Source organism: Pelodiscus sinensis, chromosome 2, assembly GCF_049634645.1.
Source record: "Pelodiscus sinensis isolate JC-2024 chromosome 2, ASM4963464v1, whole genome shotgun sequence".
NCBI lineage: Eukaryota > Metazoa > Chordata > Testudines > Trionychidae > Pelodiscus > Pelodiscus sinensis.
Window position 1 is genome coordinate 82,285,063 of NC_134712.1, and position 18,995 is coordinate 82,304,057.

Below are 18,995 nucleotides of genomic sequence, written 5' to 3' on the forward strand. Positions count from 1 at the left end.
ACCAACAGAGGAATTTATCTGTGATATTATTCTGTATGTGATTGAAAATGACAGCCTATTCTATTGCAATTATCTTATATTGTTAATGGAATATTAATGCAATGTTCAGTGCTCCATTAGCAACTTCTCTTAAAAGCTTGGCAGACTTTTCACCCTTAAAACACAACTGACATTGAAATGAGTTTAGTAGTTTTAAGCAGTACAGGTATAAATCCGCAATGAGAGAAATATATGATACCTTAATCTTCCAGTATTTACCCCAACCACCAGCTTTTATTGGCTATGGAAAACTTCATCTTCATATAAAAGGCATTCTATGCACTGATTAAACATTACTTAATCCCTCAATGCGTGTCTTACGTGGGGCATAAGTGCCCATAGGGCCCAATGCAGATCCACTGTACAGAGATGAATTTGACTTTGTACTTTTAGGCTTGGGATATTATGTAACTGCAGTCTCTTTCTTACAATGTTTTAATTTTGCCTATATTTTCCAAAGCTGGGCCTAACCTGTATTCCAAAATTGGTACAGCTATGCACAATATTTCAACGTGAAAAATACATATTTTGTACAAGTACCAGATTGTCTATACATGTACTGCAAGCTCAACTTAGATACAGAGTTGTAAATAGCTAGCCTTTGAAGTTCAGATTGAGAACAATGTTGTTAATGAGAAGGTGATGTCAGGACTGTCAGGAGGGTTTTTTCCTCAATATTTGTGCCTTTCTATACATTAGCACACATGCCAGAAAGTCAGATAAGAGACAGATGAATTTCCTGGTTACACAGCAGTGCAATCTCTTCAGAATCACAAGAGAGAGATCACTAAACTCCACCAGAGTTGAGACAATCATATGAAAGGCAACCCTGAAGGGACACAATAGACTTTACGATAGAATCACAACATATGCAAGTGAAGATAAGAGAAGTATTGAGGGGCTCACAAGTACTTAGATAAATGCAAAGGAAAAGAGCTGACAGCAAGGTGCTACTGTAACAGAAATCATAAATGAGGAATAAAAAATGAAGTTTAAATGCCAGTTTTTAGAAATGCTCAGCACCCAGCAGTTTTCATTGCAGGCAGAGTAAACTGCTGGGTGCTGGGCTCTTTTAAATATCTGGCTTTAGTTGTGTGCCCTCAAGACTTTTGAATAGTTGGACCTCAGCACACAAAGAGTAACGCATGAACCTCATTATCCAAAATAGCATTTAATGCAGGTTCAAAAAACCTACATTAAAAGAGTACTAAGGTTGATCAGTTAAGCACTCAAAAGTCAGGAAAGAGGAAAGTTGAGTCTGCATGCTCTGCCCATTGTGCATATCCATTATTGTTATTATTTCTATTACAGTAGCACTCGTGTTCCTGCTGGGCCCCACTGTGCTAGTCATAAACACATAATAAAGGACACTTTCTGTTCTGTGCACAATAGCACAAAACATAGCTATCAACATGTCCATATCAAAATTAAGTCCATCCCTATTTAGCAAAACACACACATGCATGAGTCCCACTGAAGTCAGAAAGACTACCGAGAAAGGCTACTGTGCATGACTTTTATTCGACTGCACAGATATGAGACATCATTTAACCTATCTTTTTGGAGGGGGTGGGGGAAATGGTTGGTTGCTCTTTACTTTTACAAGTCTGCCTTTACCTAACAGTGTTCTGAGCATGCAAGGCACTTTTAGAAATAAAATACCAGCAAGGATAATCAGCTACTTAAATAAGCTAACCCTTCCACCACAGAAAAGAGGAGTCTAGGGCCCAATATATATAGAAGCACTTCCCCTATGACTGACAAGCTGATCTGTTGGTATCCAATAATCCTGCTGCTTCCTAATAGAGCTTAGAAGGTTTTATCAATAAACATCTGCTTGTATTTTATAGATTGTGTTTTAATAATGCAATGTTTTTGCCTCTATTCATGTTCAGAATTTTCATTTGATTAATTCATTAGCTTATTAGTTTTACCTCTTTTTGTTTTTCCGTGTTTTCAATAAACACCATTTTTGATCATTAACAGATTACTATTGGAGGGTCATTTCCTATTTTTTTCAGAATGTTCTTGCTTATTTCTGTTATTTCTAACCACATGACGACAATCATTGACGCGTACGCTGTTCAGTAATACACTTTCAGTTCTAGCACTAACATTTTCACAAATATGTAATGTAGAGCCACACGAATCACTGATGACATTTTTTAAAATATGAACAGAGGGAGGGCCTGATGCATTGCTTATTGGAGTCAATGGTAAAGTTTCTAATTAACTGCAACCAACACGGATCCTATGGATTGTTCCATTTGTACTAAGCCATAAATTTCTATATTGATAAGTATTTTAAACATACATTTTACAATCAGAATTCATGACAACTCAGTGAGTAAAATCCTGGCCCATTTACATCAGTCAGAGGTTTGGTATTGTCTTCAAGATGCAAGGATTTTACTCTATATATTAATTATGACTATGTCTTTACAATTCTAATACAATCTTACCTTAGAATATATCTTACTGCAGTTAATATAAATTGATTGCAATTCAGGTTTTTGATTAGCTAAATTTTGTGATTAATGATAGATGTTAGAAATATGAGCATGCTTTCCAACTAACCCCTTACTAATTTCATGTATCACACAATTATTTGGAAAATAATGGAATTTGTTAGTTTAGCACTGCAATTTGTTTATAAATTTACCATTTTCACATTAATGTGGTGTCATATTAAGTATTTGTAACAATACCTTTTTCATTTAAGTAACTTAAGTGGTCTGAAATTGCAGAAATGAACTATTTAATTACCATCTGTGAAACAGGAAATTCACTTTTGAATTGTCATCATAAATACTAACCTCAATATTTTAAAGCTCGAAGAGACTGATTTACGTTACTTTCATGCTTTGCTGTACATTTTTATTACTTCATTTGAGAGAGGTCACTTGAACAAAGTGCTTATTTACAGTTAAGCTACAAAAGAGTAGAAATTACTTAGACTGTTTCAGTTTGATGTAATTTCTTCTGCAGTAGAAGTCATAAATTATATATAAATCCTTTTCCTTCTACAAAGTACAGTTTTGCTTCAAATTCATTAGCCTGACAATATAGTTAAGCTGAATAGCGAACATTTCTTTTAAGCTTTAAGGGGAAAAAATATTTTACCAGTTATTTGAGAGACAAGTCTTATTGACTGTGTTCAGCTTCATACATATGATTTGCCAAATTATAATATTACTGCACAGAAGATAAACAAGCATGGAAAGTGCAAAGGAAAAGGCTTATCTTAACTTCAGTCTCCTGTGACACTTACATAATATTAAGTCATGAAGAAACTAAAATTCTTTCCTGACAACAATCTATTAAAGCTAACAAATTTACATCACAGTTGAATTTGTTCCCATTTCTTTAGCCAATGATACAATACCCTGTCACACAGTCACTTTCCCCCTCTCTCCTTTTCTTTAGAAAAGCATTGGATGAGATAAGAGAATTAACTACGTGTCCATATCATATGCCAAAAATTAGAATTACAAAACAAAGAACATAATTTACTTTGCTTCATATACTTAGTTTCACACCTACTTGAATTTGGCATTAGGGCACATTCATCGCTGGTATAACTCCATTTACTTCATTGATGATACGCTATAAAAGAACCTGGACTTTGTGATTAATGTCTCCTGAGAAACAGGAGAATGATAATGTAATTTGTGCTTCTTTGCAGCACTAGGTAGGAATTTATCTGAAACCAATGGATAGTGCACATGGAAAACTGGATGAGGCCTATTTTGACATACTCTTATTTTTTTCTTAAAAAAAAAATAACGCTAAAAATATTCCTTGTCAGAACTTGTTTCCTCAGTATTTCTGGTTGTGATTTCACATTTATTTATTAAATACAAACAGAGCTAATAAAATAGTTAATAAGTCACAATTAATGTTGTGTACTCTTGAAAAAGAGTATTTATACAACTCTAAATATATCCAAAGTAATCTTACATTTTCAGCATTTTCCTTATGAATTTTACAGTGGGAGCTTAAGAAAACAACCCTTCAAACTATGTGTAGTAAATGTAAGTAAGCACAGTCAGCCCCCCCCCCCAAAATGCTTTATGAAAATTGGCTTATGAATATCAGTACACATTAACTCAAAGATTATTTAGGCAAAGTGCATCATGTGACAATTTTTTAAAGTTACAATCTGCTGAATGTGTATATTCTATTTCTGTCTATTGGTACGTCTAGACTACATTGTTCTTTCGGGATACCAGAAGTATCCCGAAATAGCAACACCGTGTACTTAAAAGTGCCCACTACTTCCCAAAATAGCAGGCATGCTATTTCAGCATCCCTGTAACCCTCGTTCCACAAGGCTTAAGGGATTTGTTGGAATAGTGCCTTTTTTTGAAATTAGGCTCTGTGTAGACAGCACCAAATTTCAAAATAAACTCTTTTGATTTAGACTCGGAATAAGCTATGCAATTTGCAGAGCGCACATTGTGTAGCTTATTCTGCCAGAAGGATGCTATCTAGATGCACCCTATGTATCATTCTTGTATGTGAAGTTAGAAATATGAAGTGTGAATCTGTTTATAATTCTAAATGCACTAATGAGGGACATTAGTGATACTCCGGAAACATAATGGCTTGATACTCGAACCAATGACCTGTGAATGGCTTTGTTTTCCCTGTAAGTCAAAACTGTGGTTAATGCTACAAAGACATGTGACCATGCGAGCTGGTGCTGGAATCTGTCTTGAATAGGGTACCTTTCCATGAGGATGGGGAGATAAAACAAAGGATTACTGCACTTGGGAAAATTCTATTTAATGATGGGCAGCAATCAACAGTTTTCTTCAGATGGCCTTTGAACCAATCTTCCCATTCAAAGAGGATAAACATGTGGCTTTCAGGCCCAAGACAGAAAAAGATCAACTCTTGTGAAGAACTGGATCTGAGATAAAATGGGCCAGCTAATCTCACCCCTTGTTTATTTTGGCTTAGTAACTCACTTTGATCTATCTGTTTTCACTTGCAATCACTTAAATCTTATTTTTCATACTTAATAAAAACACTTCTGTTTACTATCAAGCCCAGTATAAATAATTGTTACCTGAGAGGTAGGGGCAAGGAGCTGCAGTTGCGCATCTCTCTACTTCATTGATAAAGAGCGCTTATCTTAGGAGCTTTCTCTGTGTAAAATTTGTAAGATGGATTTATTTGGGGTTTTGGTCATTTCTGAGGGTTTCATTCCTAGATGCATTCGAGGCCCTATAATTGAGCCTTCCCAGAGGTGAGCTAGTTTTGCATCTGTGTTGCTCTGCTGCGGGGTCAGTTACCCTAACTCTGTGCCTTAGCTGAGGGAGACCAGAGTTTCTGATCCTGCAGGACAGTGTGATGGGGTGCCCCAGATCCCGAGGGCAAGTAAGTGGGCTAAGTGGCAGGATCAGCACACTGGGTGACAGCCCCAAGGAGACCTCTGTGATTGAACCTGTCACAAGCAGGCTGATAGATTTGAATATATGCAAAAAATCTATCCCTGTGAAAATCACAAAAAATACTCAATGTGGTTAGCAGAATTTTGTAAAAACAATAATGGAATCTAGCAAATAAGAAGGACTATTAAGGTTTTGTAAAATTGTTTGTGAGCAAAAACCCATGACTAATCTGAAAATTCAGACACCAAAACAAAGTGATATTTTTAATGATTTAATGTATCCATTTCTGACAGATTGCAACGCACTCCCTGATTAATGCATTTTAAATTTGTGTTTGCTATTCTGTGCCTTAGGTATAATTTGTCTTCAGCAAAACACACAGCAAGCAGTTAAGCTTAAAACAATACTTAGCAAGGATGAACACACCAGAAAATGACCAACTATTTGTTTACAAACATTATATGTGTCAGTATCCAACTTAGAGCCCAATTCTGCTCCAAGTGTTGTCAGTGACAGATTTGCAATTAATTTCACTAGGCACAGGAACTGGTCTTTTGATTAGTCAAACTACAACACAGGCTACTAATTTCAGCATTGTTGGATTAAAAAGTTGGGCTTCTTTCAAATATATGCAAAATGTGGTCCTTTAAATATTCCTGTATCATATGAAAGAATGCATCCAGCTATGGCTTTGAATAATAACTTACTACACAAATAAAAAACAATTTATTTGTATTTGGTAAGACAGAATGAATTGAATCTATGAACCTAAATTGTAGTAATAAATTATTGGTCTCCACTGGTGGTAGGAAAACCTTTATCATATTAGACTTTGCAGTACAGCTGTACTGTAGTCAATATTTTTAAATTCATTCATGTATCACACACACACTAAACAATGAAGTGATTGTTTACAACATGTGTAGGGCAAAACTCTGTTTATATAAAATTCTTTCAAAATAATTGCTCTACCATTGTCAATCTGCTGTGATTATTACAATGGTAAACCTTCCCATTCCATTGTAATTGTATCCATGGAGATATTACATGGTCAGTGATATTTGACTAACACTGAGATGTTAATTCTCAACAGTGTGACTTGTTTTCCAGAGTAGAATGAAAGGTTTGATCACTGAGGGCTGGATTGGGCCTTTAGTTTAGATCTGAGTAAGTAACCTGCCATACAAGCAGCCCCAGGAGGAAATTCACAACCACAATACTCTCTGAAAAGATGTCGCTTATTCTCGCTTGCATTTGCCCAGCTACTCCCAGCCTTTCTCCACACTTTGAGGAGTTTCCACAGGTAGAACAAAACTGCAGGTAAGTTTAAGAAGGTGTGGAGGTTAAGGACTCTTACCTCCTCCCTGCCTGGCTGATTAAGACAAGTGCCAAGAACCCAAATACAGTACTGAGCAAAAGTGGATGGCATAACCCAGCCTTCAGTGCCCACAAAAGTAGAAAGCATGCCAGGGATGTGGGTATGGAGGCAGAGAGCCAAGCCCTGCATCATTCTCCAAGGGTAATCACATTGTCCCGGTGACTGAAGAATTCCAAAGAAGCAGAAACATGAAGCTGGATCCTCCTTCTCTTCCTAAGGACCTTAGCTACAGACAGGTTCCCCCAGAGGCAATCTAGGCCTAGAATAAGGGGAGTATTATTGATGCAATACATGTACCTTGTTCACTTCAACCACATTCAGTAGACAAGTCTGGCCTTCTAAAAAGATGGTATGATTTAATCCCTTGGTATATACAGTCATTTCAAAAAATAGTTAAAAAAATAGCAGATAAGCAGTAGCCTAAGCATAATCAGTTAAGATGTTTATACAGCATTTGTTAAGCATTGGATTTTTCTTATATGAAACATCCCCACTGTAACAGCACCTACCTGCTATTCATATAACAAACTCATCTACTTTTGACAGATCAGGGAGCTTGTCTAGCATTACATACTTAAACACATCTCTGTGATGCAGGCTCTAGCCCAAGGTACAAATTACACTCTCATTTTGAATTGTTCTTGTAGGCCCCTCCTTTCTTTATGTAAAAGTTAATTGGGTAAATTAATTCAAAACACACTATGTTGGTTTTCTGTGCACCGGTCCTTTGTAACTAAAGGTAGTCAAATACTGCACAATATGTCTATGTTTTTGCCCTTTGTTTGCAATATGGATTTTTTGCTTAGAAGCATCATTAACATTCATATCTGTCTAGATCTCCCATTTATCAGTGTAATTATTGTTAATAATAGTACATTATTTCTAGAACTGGACAAATTACAGGTTGCAAATAAGTTACCTGATTTCATATCTCTCTTTTTTTTCCTGTTTGCAAACTGACCCCGATTTCTGTAACTTGTAAGTAGCTGCCAAATACAGGCAGTCCCCGGGTTACATGGATCCGACTTACATCGGATCCCTACTTACAAACGGGGTGAGGCAACCCCGCACTAGCTGCTTCCCCCCAGCAGACCAGGGAGACGCGAAGCTAGCGCCGCCCCCGCCCCCCCCCCCAGCAGACCAGGGAGACGCGGAGCGGCTTTTCTCAGCAGACACCTCAGCTTGAGAATAAAGGACTGAGGGAAGTGAGGTGTGGGAGAATAAAACTGAGCTCTGGAGAAATGTTTGGCTAGAGTTTCCTCTACAATATGTACCAATTCCGACTTACATACAAATTCAACTTAAGAACAAACCTACAGTCCCTATCTTGTACGTAACCCGGGGACTGCCTGTACTTTAAGCTAATAAACTGTCAGTGGATTGTAAATGCACTGTTCACTTAGCCCAGTCATTATTTATTTGTGGTGTATAATTGGCCACATGAGCTATGTAGTGTTGTTTCTGTCTGTTGACGGGATGACTGAAACACTTAACAGAATAACTACCAAAAGATGAAAAAGAATCAAAACCACCTTTTTTTGCACAAATACCCTGTTCACACATAATTTTGCTATACATCTCCCATTATAAAACTGTACAAATTCCCAGATGGCAAACACATATCTTCAGTTATAGAGAAATAAAACAGCATCATGAGCAGACTGCAGACCAGAAATCTAATAGAGTACTGTTGGGGGGCAGTTGGGAGGGAAGTAAGGCAGGCTCTGGGTGGGAGATACTTACTAGATACTTACTTAGGCAGCTCCCAGACAACAACCCTGCAGGAACCTGAGGCATGCTGGCTATTTCAGTCCCAGGCTCATGGACTGGCTGTGTGACATGGCTCTACTCTGGGCATGGGGAAGCAGGGAGAGGGAGAGAGGCTTCATACACTGCCCCGGCCCCCAGAGGGGGGCAGGGCAGCACACGAAGCCTCTCTCCTCCCTTCCCAGCCTTCAGAGCACAGCGTGAGCTGCTCTCTGCCTAAGGGTTCCACAGAGACAGCCATGGGCTGGATCCAATGGCTTGGTGGGCCAGATTTGGCCTGCTGGCAGCCTCTTGCCCACCCTTGGGTTAGACTATAGTTTTACTAATGGCAATCTAAAGAACAAAACAAATGAGTTCATAGCCTCTTAGCAGGAGATTTCTAAATGCAGGTTGGACATTCCTGGTCTGGCACCCCTGGGACCTGACTCGTCCCAAACGAGGATGTTTGCCGGACCAGGGGGAAGTCAATTCTGGCATTCTGCCTGGCTCCTCTCCCATCTCCAGGGCCGTCCCCAACCACTGGCCTTGTGGACTGGCCACTGCCACCTGCCCCACTCGGGCTGCCAGCCCTAGCTGGGCTCCTGACCAATGGCCTTTCTTGGGCTTCTGGCACCAGATGGGCTCCTGGCCCTCCTGCTCTGTTGCAGCCACCAGCCCCGGCTAGCCTCCCAGCCCCACAGCCCTGCTGGAGCCGGCCCCATTGCAGTTGCTTTCAGTCCTGACAGGGCTGTCATCCCTGGCCTGGCTGCTGTTCCTGGTCAGACTCCCAGCCCCGGCAGCACCAGCCCCAGCAAGGCTGCCAGCTGCGACTAGACTCCTGGCTTCAGGCCCTCCTGCTGTCTGACTCCCAGCCACCAGGGCTCTCTGGCTTGGGAACTGGTTGCCGGACCAGACAGTCTCATTTTTTAGAGGTTCAACTTGTACTGCTCTCTTGGAAAAGTGGACAGTCAGCTGGTTTGTTCACCATACATTAGCCTTCACTTACTTCAACATCAGTACCACTACTATAAATACTTTTATATTAGTCTTCTATTAGCAAGAAAAAATTCAGAGGGCATGAGACAAAGGCTCCATAGCATAATTTTGAGTTTATTTAGTGCAGCTGATCTCTAATATCTTGTCCATATATTAACATAGCTAACTGCATCACTAAAAATAATACCCTCTCTCACGAAGATTGACTGTTTCCCAAATAAATGTAAACATTTCTCTGTAATCTGTGAAAAATCAACTATATTCTATACAGTATAGTTTTTGGATACACAATTACTAGTCTAAAAACTGTCAGTGTTAGTCAGCATATAAACTACATTTATTAAAATTATGAATGCTAGGAACAAGAAATGTCTAACTATTCAGGTTCAATAATTCCACTTTCTATCCATTAAATTATATTATATCATATCATATTAATGTTCTTCAGCTAACAAAATTACCCCATTAACCTATGTGGCTCTGGATGAAATTAACTTGTTTTGACATCACAATGTTTTAACATTTTATTGATACAGCCAGTGTGGCTACCACCTAAGAGCTCATAAAAGTGAGTCCTATGTGTACTATTTATCCTTTGTGTGTGTTTTCCTTGTTTATTCTAATTTACTTCTTTTCCATCCAAAACACCTCTTGTCACTGGGAATAAAAATAAGAATTAGAGATTATGATATTTACTAAAAATGTTTCAGAACATTTAAATTCCTCTCTTCATCAAAGATGCCTGTACTCCATGAGGAAGGGACCTGCTGTCTCTGATATGAGGCAAACAGTTGGGTAGATGACTTGCTATAAGATCTCTTTGTAAGAATCTAAAGGAATTCACTCTCCTTGAGTTCTACAGAATTGTCCTGTGGCAGAAAAGATGAAAACGAAGACAGATGGCAGCAATACAGTTGACAGGAGGAATATCAACCATGATAGCAAATACTGGGCTAGATTATGCCTAGCTGCTGTACCAGTGCATGGGCAGAGAATGGGTGCAGACTGGGAAAAACAAGAGCCTCATTTAGCCTGCTTGTGAAGTGGTTAGCCACAGTTGCATCCTCAGTGATCCCTCAAGCTTCCAGAAACCCCTAGGCCCAGGGCAAAAGGAGAGGAAGTAGTGGGCCATGGCTCTTGTCCAAGTGTACACTACAGATGTACAATTGGCATGGGAGAATGCTCTAGCCCTTGAAGTCATACCAACAGGCATGACCTCCCCGAGTACTGGGAACTTCCATGAGACACTGTGTTTCTCTGAGATATGACGTGCCCCCAGGTCCTCCTGCTAGAGCAGTGCATCTCTATGCCAACCCCTTGCTAAGGCTGTGAGTAAAAGGTACAGTTGAATCAATTGCCAACTAATAGGAAATACGGTTTCTTTTTCTTTTCCTCGACTTTTACTATGTGTAAGACAAAGTGAGACCAGAAAAGCAGTTTGCGGCATGTTAAACCTCAAAGTGTAATGAACATTGCATAAATGGAGATCAGAATTTTAAAAAAGTATCCCAATCAGAGAGATACTTACATTCTCAGCCTATGGAACAATCAACTCCCAGTACAGCCAAAAATACAAATAAAGAATTGACTACAGAAGTTATTTTGGGGGGGCAGCTGCCACAGCAAACCATAGTCTCTATTATGGGATTTTACTTTATTTATTAAGACACTTGCTGCCTCCCATCTTGTCAGCCACTTTAGCATCTGGAACCTTCTCATTAAAAACGGTTTGCTGCTGTGGTTCCTTTCCACGTGTATGCTCTTGCTAGGTGTTAAGATTGAGCCTGGAGTGTCCAAGCAGATTCTCACATCAGTCTGCCTGAGGAATCTCAGCTGGAGTAAGAGCCAACATAGGCTCTACAACACTCTATGCCCCTCCACGGTGACTTCAGAAGTGCCTACTGGCAGCTGCTGCAAGCCTACACAAGTTAGAGCAATTGTGGTGTTAGTAAATGGTGCTGTGTGTTGGACTAGCCCCCAGTAATCCTGGGGAAGCACAAAATGGAATAAGTTCTTCTCCTTACCAAAGTCCTATACAGAATAGAATTTTATTGGACGGGAGAACATTGTGTTTGTCTGGGCATAATCTATGGGACAAATTGGCAAAATACATCTTTGAGGCCAGAAATAAAATTGAGTCGGAGTCTGAAGGAAGACAACCTATCAGTACTGTATCTAAAAGCTTACTCTTCTTCTCACACCTATTCAGAGGTCCCACATAGTTTCCAGATTGCCAGTTTTCTTGTGCATGGGAAATCAGAAAGGATAAAATTATTCTATGTGGGTCTGAGGTTGGAAAGGAAAGAACTGCAAGAAAGCATGCTCGTCTGAAATTCTTACAACATAGGAACAACTGTCACTGTGTGAAAATGGAAAAATAGTTTTTGATATGGGAAGGGTAACTGACATCCTATAGATCAGTGTTTCTCAACCTTTTTTTATAAAGTACCCCCTTTAAAAAAATTATAAGTACCCTCCAGTACCTACAGTTTTCAAACACACAAAATTCTTTTCTACCATTGCAACATATTTGTTTAAACAACTTAATTGTAGCCGGGTGGGCAATGACATTTTGGGGTATAAAAACTACAAAAATAATAAAGCGCTGTAAAACTTATAACAAAAATTCAGTTTTCTCCAAATTTCACTTGTGTTGACGTACCCACCCCAGACTTCTCTCGAGTACCCCTAAAGGTACTCATATCACTGGTTGAGAAACACTGCTCTAGATAACCCTTTGGAAATGGCTTCTCGCTGATCAAATACTGTTCTCTCAGCTTAAAAGAAATAAAATGCAGCTTTCCAAATATCAGAAAACAGTGAAAAGGGGTGCTGTTAGTAGATCATATTTCAGATGTATCTGTTTGGGGATATAGTGATGACTTCTTGAGTTGGTATTGATATGATAGCGAGAACAATTTTCTAAAGAAGGGATAATGATGCAGCTCCCATGGAAACATGACAAAAGTGGATAGTTTATGGGGCAGAAATATGTTACATGATTCCAAAGCATCCTGAAGGGTTTTAGAGAGCATATAGACCTGATGAACTTGCCATCGAGTAAGAATAGTTTGAGGAGCTAGACTTGGAATTATTTTCTGCCTTACAATTATAGGTCTGGAAGTGATGTTAGTATTTCTATTAAGGCTGGTTGCTCTAACAGATATTTTCAAATTTTCCAAAATTATATGACAGAGCCAGCAGTATAGGAAGTATGTTCAGAGAGACTTTGCAGTAGCAGCCTAAATGAACAATTTAAATAGAAATGTTGACATCAATTATCATCACAAAAAAAATTACTGCCCTCACATTAAAAAATAAGGAGACTTCCCGAGTCCTGTAAGTCCTCTGATCACCATAAGAAACTTGTGTCCAAGATAGTCTTACATAGTGAAGAAAGGTCCATCATCCAGAAGTGGAATAAAAAATTAAATATGTAAGATTTTGTGAATTCATACATATAGTTAGGGACAGCCTGTGACAGATCTTCTAACCAACTACTTGACGGGGGAAAAGTGCTTTCTTCAAAGAGCAAACAGGCCGTATTCATAAAGGCCAACCCGATAGGGTGGGAAAGATCAAAATGTGGCACAACAACTGCAGCACGGCTGCACACATTGAAAGTTTTGGAGAGACTATGCAAGACACTGTGCACCTCTTGTCTAACCACAGCTCTGTATGAGATAGCATAGAGGAAGCAAAGACACAGCTATTCATAGTCACTCAACCAAAATTCTACAAAGAAGAGGAAGAAGCCAGTGAGAGCACCTGTCATTTCTGGACTCTCTGAAGTTAATAGGATACTAAGAAGGCTGGGCAGGAGACAGCTAATCACTAATAGGGCTAATAGGAATAGTCAATCAAGGCTGACCAGGCCCATATTAGAGAAGTTGCATTCAGTGCAGAGCAATTTCAGTTATTCCCTAGAGCTGGAAGAAGGAAGTGGACTTGGCACCTTGCAGATTAATAGCAGCTCCTAGTGGACTGCAGGAATCTGCAGGCTGAAGTCCTCAGGCAAGGGCAAAGAGATGCTGAGGACACATGGAAGTGGCCCAAGAAAAGATACTGTTAGGAGTTGGAGGGAACACAATAAGTGGTAGCCATCTACAGGGTCCCTGGGCTGGTAACTGGTGCAGTGGGTGTGCCCAGGTCTCCCCTTCCCCCACTCGCCACTTTCGCTATGGCCACACTATAGAGGTTTTTTTCAGAAAAATGGCTGTTTTTCGGTTAAAACTTGCGGAGCATCCATTCCTCAAGTGCATTTTTGCGCAAAAAAATCGAAAGAACAGAGTTTTTTTTTCCAGTGTAGGTATTTCTCATTCTACGCGGAAGAACGCCTTTTTGCGAAAGAGCTCTTTCGCAAAAAGGTGTGTGTGGATGGGGAAGAGGGGTTTTTTTTTAACAAAAAGAAGAATGAGGAAAAAGCACAGGTACCCTGGTGGCCATTCTGTGCATAACAATCAGAGCTTACTTTCGAGAGAGCATCCATGCAGTCTGGACACTCTCTTTTGCAAAAGCGCATCGCTGTTTTGATGCGCTTTTGCAATGTGGATGCGTTCTTGCGCAAGAAGTTTTTGCGGAAGATCTCTTCCAATAAAAACTTATTGTGCAAGAAGCCTGCAATCTAGATGTAGCCTGAGGAACTGTAATATTGCCCACTGGAAGGGCTGTGTCAGGAAGAGGTTGCTGGGGTCTTGGAATTGATGAGGGTGGGACATCACCAGAAGAGGGAGCACTGGCATAAAAGAGCTAATCCCCAGAACAGTAAGATGCCACAGTAGTGAGTCAAACCCTATCACAATGCTATTAGAAGCTATAGCATGAATGTGCTTGTATTCTTATACTGGGGTAAGAGAAAGGTTTCCATTTCCCATGGAGATCCCCTTTTCAGGTTCCTTTGGCTGGACTTCGTGCAGCACTTGGAATTAAACAGAGGCACACAATATGTATTCCTGACAAAAACAGACTTCTTAAATCTTGAAAGATAACACTGTAGAAGCTGTAAAAATTAATTTTAATTACAGAGATTAAGGATGGGATAAAATATCTCATGATTAAGTGCTTTGAGCTCTATATTTTCTAAATGACACCACAGATTTGATGGCATTGTGTCTATTATTGTCAGAATATCCTGAGTCAAATTTCACACGGAGACCACAGCATGAAAAACACCATGTGAAATTGTGTGGAGTATATTGTCTAAAGCTATTTGTTAGGAACTGAGTTTTGTCTAATATATTATCTTATTAACTACACACATACTACAGCATCTACTGCCAGATGAAGATGTGACTAATTCAGTTGCTCTCAGCTGCAATATTATTATAGCAGGGCAATATCACAATCACACACATTTTATATATATATATATGATTCAATTGCGCATTCAACAGTAAATAGACTAGATTGCCTTTGTGTGACTATTTACAAAATGTACTATCAAAACATCAGTTAAGTTGAGGAAAAAATCCCCTTAATTCAGAAAAATATATAAAGCAAAGCACTATTATTGGTTTTTTTTGAAGTTACTAATTACCACTCTAACAAATACAGCATTTGTGCTGATGTTTGTTTTCATTAGCTGACATCTGATTTTAATAATTTGGAAGTATAAAAGGAAAGCAAGTATTAACAGTGAAGGAGAAAATAAAGAAATACAGTGGTGGTCATTAAACATTCAGTATTCACAGTTAACAGTTGTATCAGATACTCCAGCTGTTTCAAGATACTGGTGGAATAGGTAATATCTATCAAATCAGCAGAAACTTCTGAAGTGCAGCCACTATATCTCAAAGACACTATATCTCATGTTGCCTTTTTTAAATTAACCACTATTTAAAGTAGTATGTTTTCTAAAATAAAATTCATTATACAATGCAATAGGAACAGCATCTGTCATCTATTATCACCACATCTATGCTCTTAGTATTAATTTAGAAGTACATTATCAGAATGTTAGACTATTCTCAGGCTTTTCCTGCCTTTATCATATGCCAGCTACATCTTTTTAAATGAATAATTACTCTTGGAAATGCCTTTAATATAAATGTATGCATATGCTTCTAGTAAATAGAAAAATATGAACAATATTATAAAAATCTCAAAGAATTGAAGCAGTTCCTAATATATATTAATTTCTCATCAATCCCCCAGACTAAATAAGCACATCAATCTTGTTTAAAAATAAATGCCGTAGAATCATTTTTTCCCTTATCTTTGGGTATATTAAAAATAAACTCAATTATGTAACTCCTTGCTGAATGTGATATTTTTCTCAAGACACTGAAGGATTTATAAGAATGTGAATCTGTTCACAGTAGGTGAAAATAATCCTTCAAAGCAGGATATGTTCCATTTCTCCAACTCTGCCTCTTCAGTAATCTAGATTTTTTTTAAAAAAAAGATGAACATGCAAGATGTACATGTTCTCCACATTTGCTTTTGAAATGCCATAAATCCTCCCCCTGGGTACTACCAATCAAGTAAAAAAAAAAAAATCTGGTGATTGTCAAGGGAACATGTTTACATCTTTTACTTTCTGCTCAAAAATGCAAATCAAATGAAAATCCCTATTATGAATACTGAGTAGCATGGTCAGTAAAAACGTCTTCCCTAAATCCAATTCAAGTTAAAAAAAACTAATATTCCTAATCAAACAGCATAAATGAAAGATTTTGGTGCCGTACATTTTGCCAACTGTCCCTAAAGGCAACTTCAAATGCCTTGTGATCCTCAGGTCCTAGACCATATTGAATATGAGCCATTGTACCCCCCTGGAGGTGGGAGGGAAACAAGTTGGCTCTTTACAAGGTTCTGTTTATATTTGGCTGTTTATCTGTGTGAGATGTTTTGAGGAAAAAAGCCACAACACCGTAGCAAAACCTCTCTTAGTGAAAAAGGGTGGGACCATGAACTCCTAAAAGTTCATCTAAAAGCCTTGACCTTCCCCTTTCATACAAACACACAGACTGCAAGGTTTGCTGTGCCTTGACTAAAAAGCCATTGGATTTATTAGCCAGAGTCCTCCAGACATGTTGAGCAACCTCTTTAGCATCAGCTGAGCCAAACGCAGTAGCAAAACTGACAAGGAACTATGACCAGTTCATCCTTCCCAGGCTTTTCAGGCATCCTCTCTCTCTCACACACACACAGACACACACACAGATTTCCACTTCCTAAATACAGCAGCGCAGACTCCTGAATGCAGTCTTCATTTCTTCCCCCTTTCTGCCGGGAAAGGTTCTCCAGCAGCTGCACTCCCAGGAAATGAAAGTGGGATTTGTTATCTCCCACCAGCCCTGCTTGATTTGATTCATTGTTTGATTTTTAAGCCTAGCCCCGCTTACCCAATGTGCTCGCCTTGAGCTGCAGAATACAGGGACTCCCCTCGGTGCCAGGCAATGCCCCAAACCGGAGCTTTGCTGGGAGAGCACAGAATTCTCACCCTACTTCTTTCCCCAGTGGGCTGGAAGGGGGCTGCAAGGCGAACTAGGAGGCAAGCCCACGCAGCCAGCCAGCCAGCTACCGATTTGAGTAGCCTCTGCCGGGCTCCCGGGCTCGGCGCGTGTGCGCGTCTCCGTGCAAGGTGCACTGGAGGGCCAGCGCTCGTTATCATGGTTACAACATCTCCGCGCTGCCGTGAACTAGGAATTAGTCCAAGCGGCTCGGGGCTGGAAAGCGGCTCCAACCACACAGAGAGAGCCGAGCGGGCAGCGGGGCCCGGGGGAGCCAGCAGGGCACAGGCGGGGAAAGGGCTCCCTGCCTTCCTCCCAGGCACCCGCGGCAAAGCACAACGCGGAGCCAGCCACGAACTCCCCAACCCTACGATGCAGCAAATAGGGGGTGGGGGCGGCTAAGGCGCCTTCCCTCGCCCCCTCCCCCCGTGATGCCCGCCTCCCTGACAGCAATGGCAAGACCTCGCCTCCTCTGCCCCGCAACCCCCCGCAGCGGGGCCGCGTTTGCTTAAGCCCCCACCCTCCTACACCCGTGGAGCTGGGGGCGACCCCTCTGCCAGGGGAGGGAGTCCCGCCGCGCCGGGGTGCGTCGCCCCGCATGCCGCCCGTTTACACGGCCGGCCAGCCCCGCACCGACGCGCGTCTTTACCTGGGGGGTGCCCGCGCTCCGGCCGTCCGGCGCTGGCGGGCGGAGGCGGCTGCTAATCCCCTGCGGGGGGCCAAGCGGGGTGTGCGGGGCGCGTGTGCCCCGCGTGGCAGTGCGCAGCGCTCCTGGCTGGGCGCGGAGTCCTGCACCGCGCGGCTCTGCCTGCGCCCGTGGAGCGGAGCGGGGCGGCAGCCTGGGCGCTCGCACACCCGGGTGTGCACGCCAGTGCTGGGGAGGAGGGGGGAGAGGAGGAGGAGCCCCGCGCTCCCTCGCCCACCCACCACAGCGATGGCTGCAGCCCGCGCTGCTGCTGCTGCTGCTGCTGGCCCCTGCACCCGCAGGCAGCCGGCGCGGTGCCCCTCAGGAGCTGGCCACGTGCCTGGCGGCAGGGAGTCCACCAGAGGCTGCCTCCCCCTGACCGCTCAGGGAAGCGGACACCCGCCCCAAGCCCGGAGAGATTAGGCAAGGGAAAGCCCCTTCACCTGCACTCCCAGGGTCTACAGAAATGACTCTCAGCTGCGGGGCAGGGGGAATAGGGGCGATTGGAGGAACGGGGAAAGTGGCTTACACGCAGGGCAGGACAGAAATGTAACGCCAGGTGCCCTGGGAAGCAGGGATTAGCCCGCAGCAGGTTAGTAACTCGGTCGGTACAGCCATTAGGCCTCATCTGCGATGGGCAGGCAGCAGATCAGCACGGTGAAGGCTGGCGCTTGCCAGGAAGGTGCTGACATCCTTGCCCTGGCCAGTGCAGACATGGCAAAGTCAGGGCTCCGACTCCTATTATTTCATGCTTATACTGCACTTAGTGAGGAGCTGGATTCTGATTGGGGTGTCAGGGCTAGCGCTGTGCAACCGGCTGATTTTAGCTCTCTGGTCAAAACAGGGAAAAATAGCTTCCGGTCAAACTGCAATTATATTTTTCAAATTTTCGGTGAAGCAAAAAAGTGTATAGCCATCTCTTTCCACCCCCACCCCCCAGGTTGGGTCTAATGAAACATTTTGTTCAGCCTGAAACAGTTTGTTTTATTTTTGAGGGTTTTTTCTCTTTTAACAATAACCCAAAATGCTAAGCGAAAAATCATTTCCAGTCAAATAGATAATGAAAAGTTAAAAATGTTTTGTTTTGAAAGTGTTGAAATAAAATGTTTCAACTTTCTCTGCAAATTTGACTTGAATTTGCAAAATAAAAATATTATTCTATCACCAAATCTGGGGTTTTTTTCAGTTAAAAAACGTTTTGTCTAAAACATTTCACCCAGTATTAAAAGCATTAGAGACAATTGATCTCATTAACCTCTGATGATAGGACAAGAAGCAATAGGCTTAATTGTAGCAAG

General features: G+C 41.2%; 1 protein-coding gene across 1 annotated transcript in view; it reads right to left on the reverse strand.

Annotated features, from left to right (window-relative positions):
- Nucleotides 1-18,084, reverse strand: part of DLGAP1 (DLG associated protein 1) — a 597,103-nt gene extending 579,019 nt beyond the window's left edge. The window contains exon 1 of the mRNA XM_075920931.1: nucleotides 17,662-18,084. The gene's annotated coding sequence lies outside the window, so the exon portion shown is untranslated. The remainder of the gene's footprint in view (nucleotides 1-17,661) is intronic.
- Nucleotides 18,085-18,995: the final 911 nt, after the last annotated feature.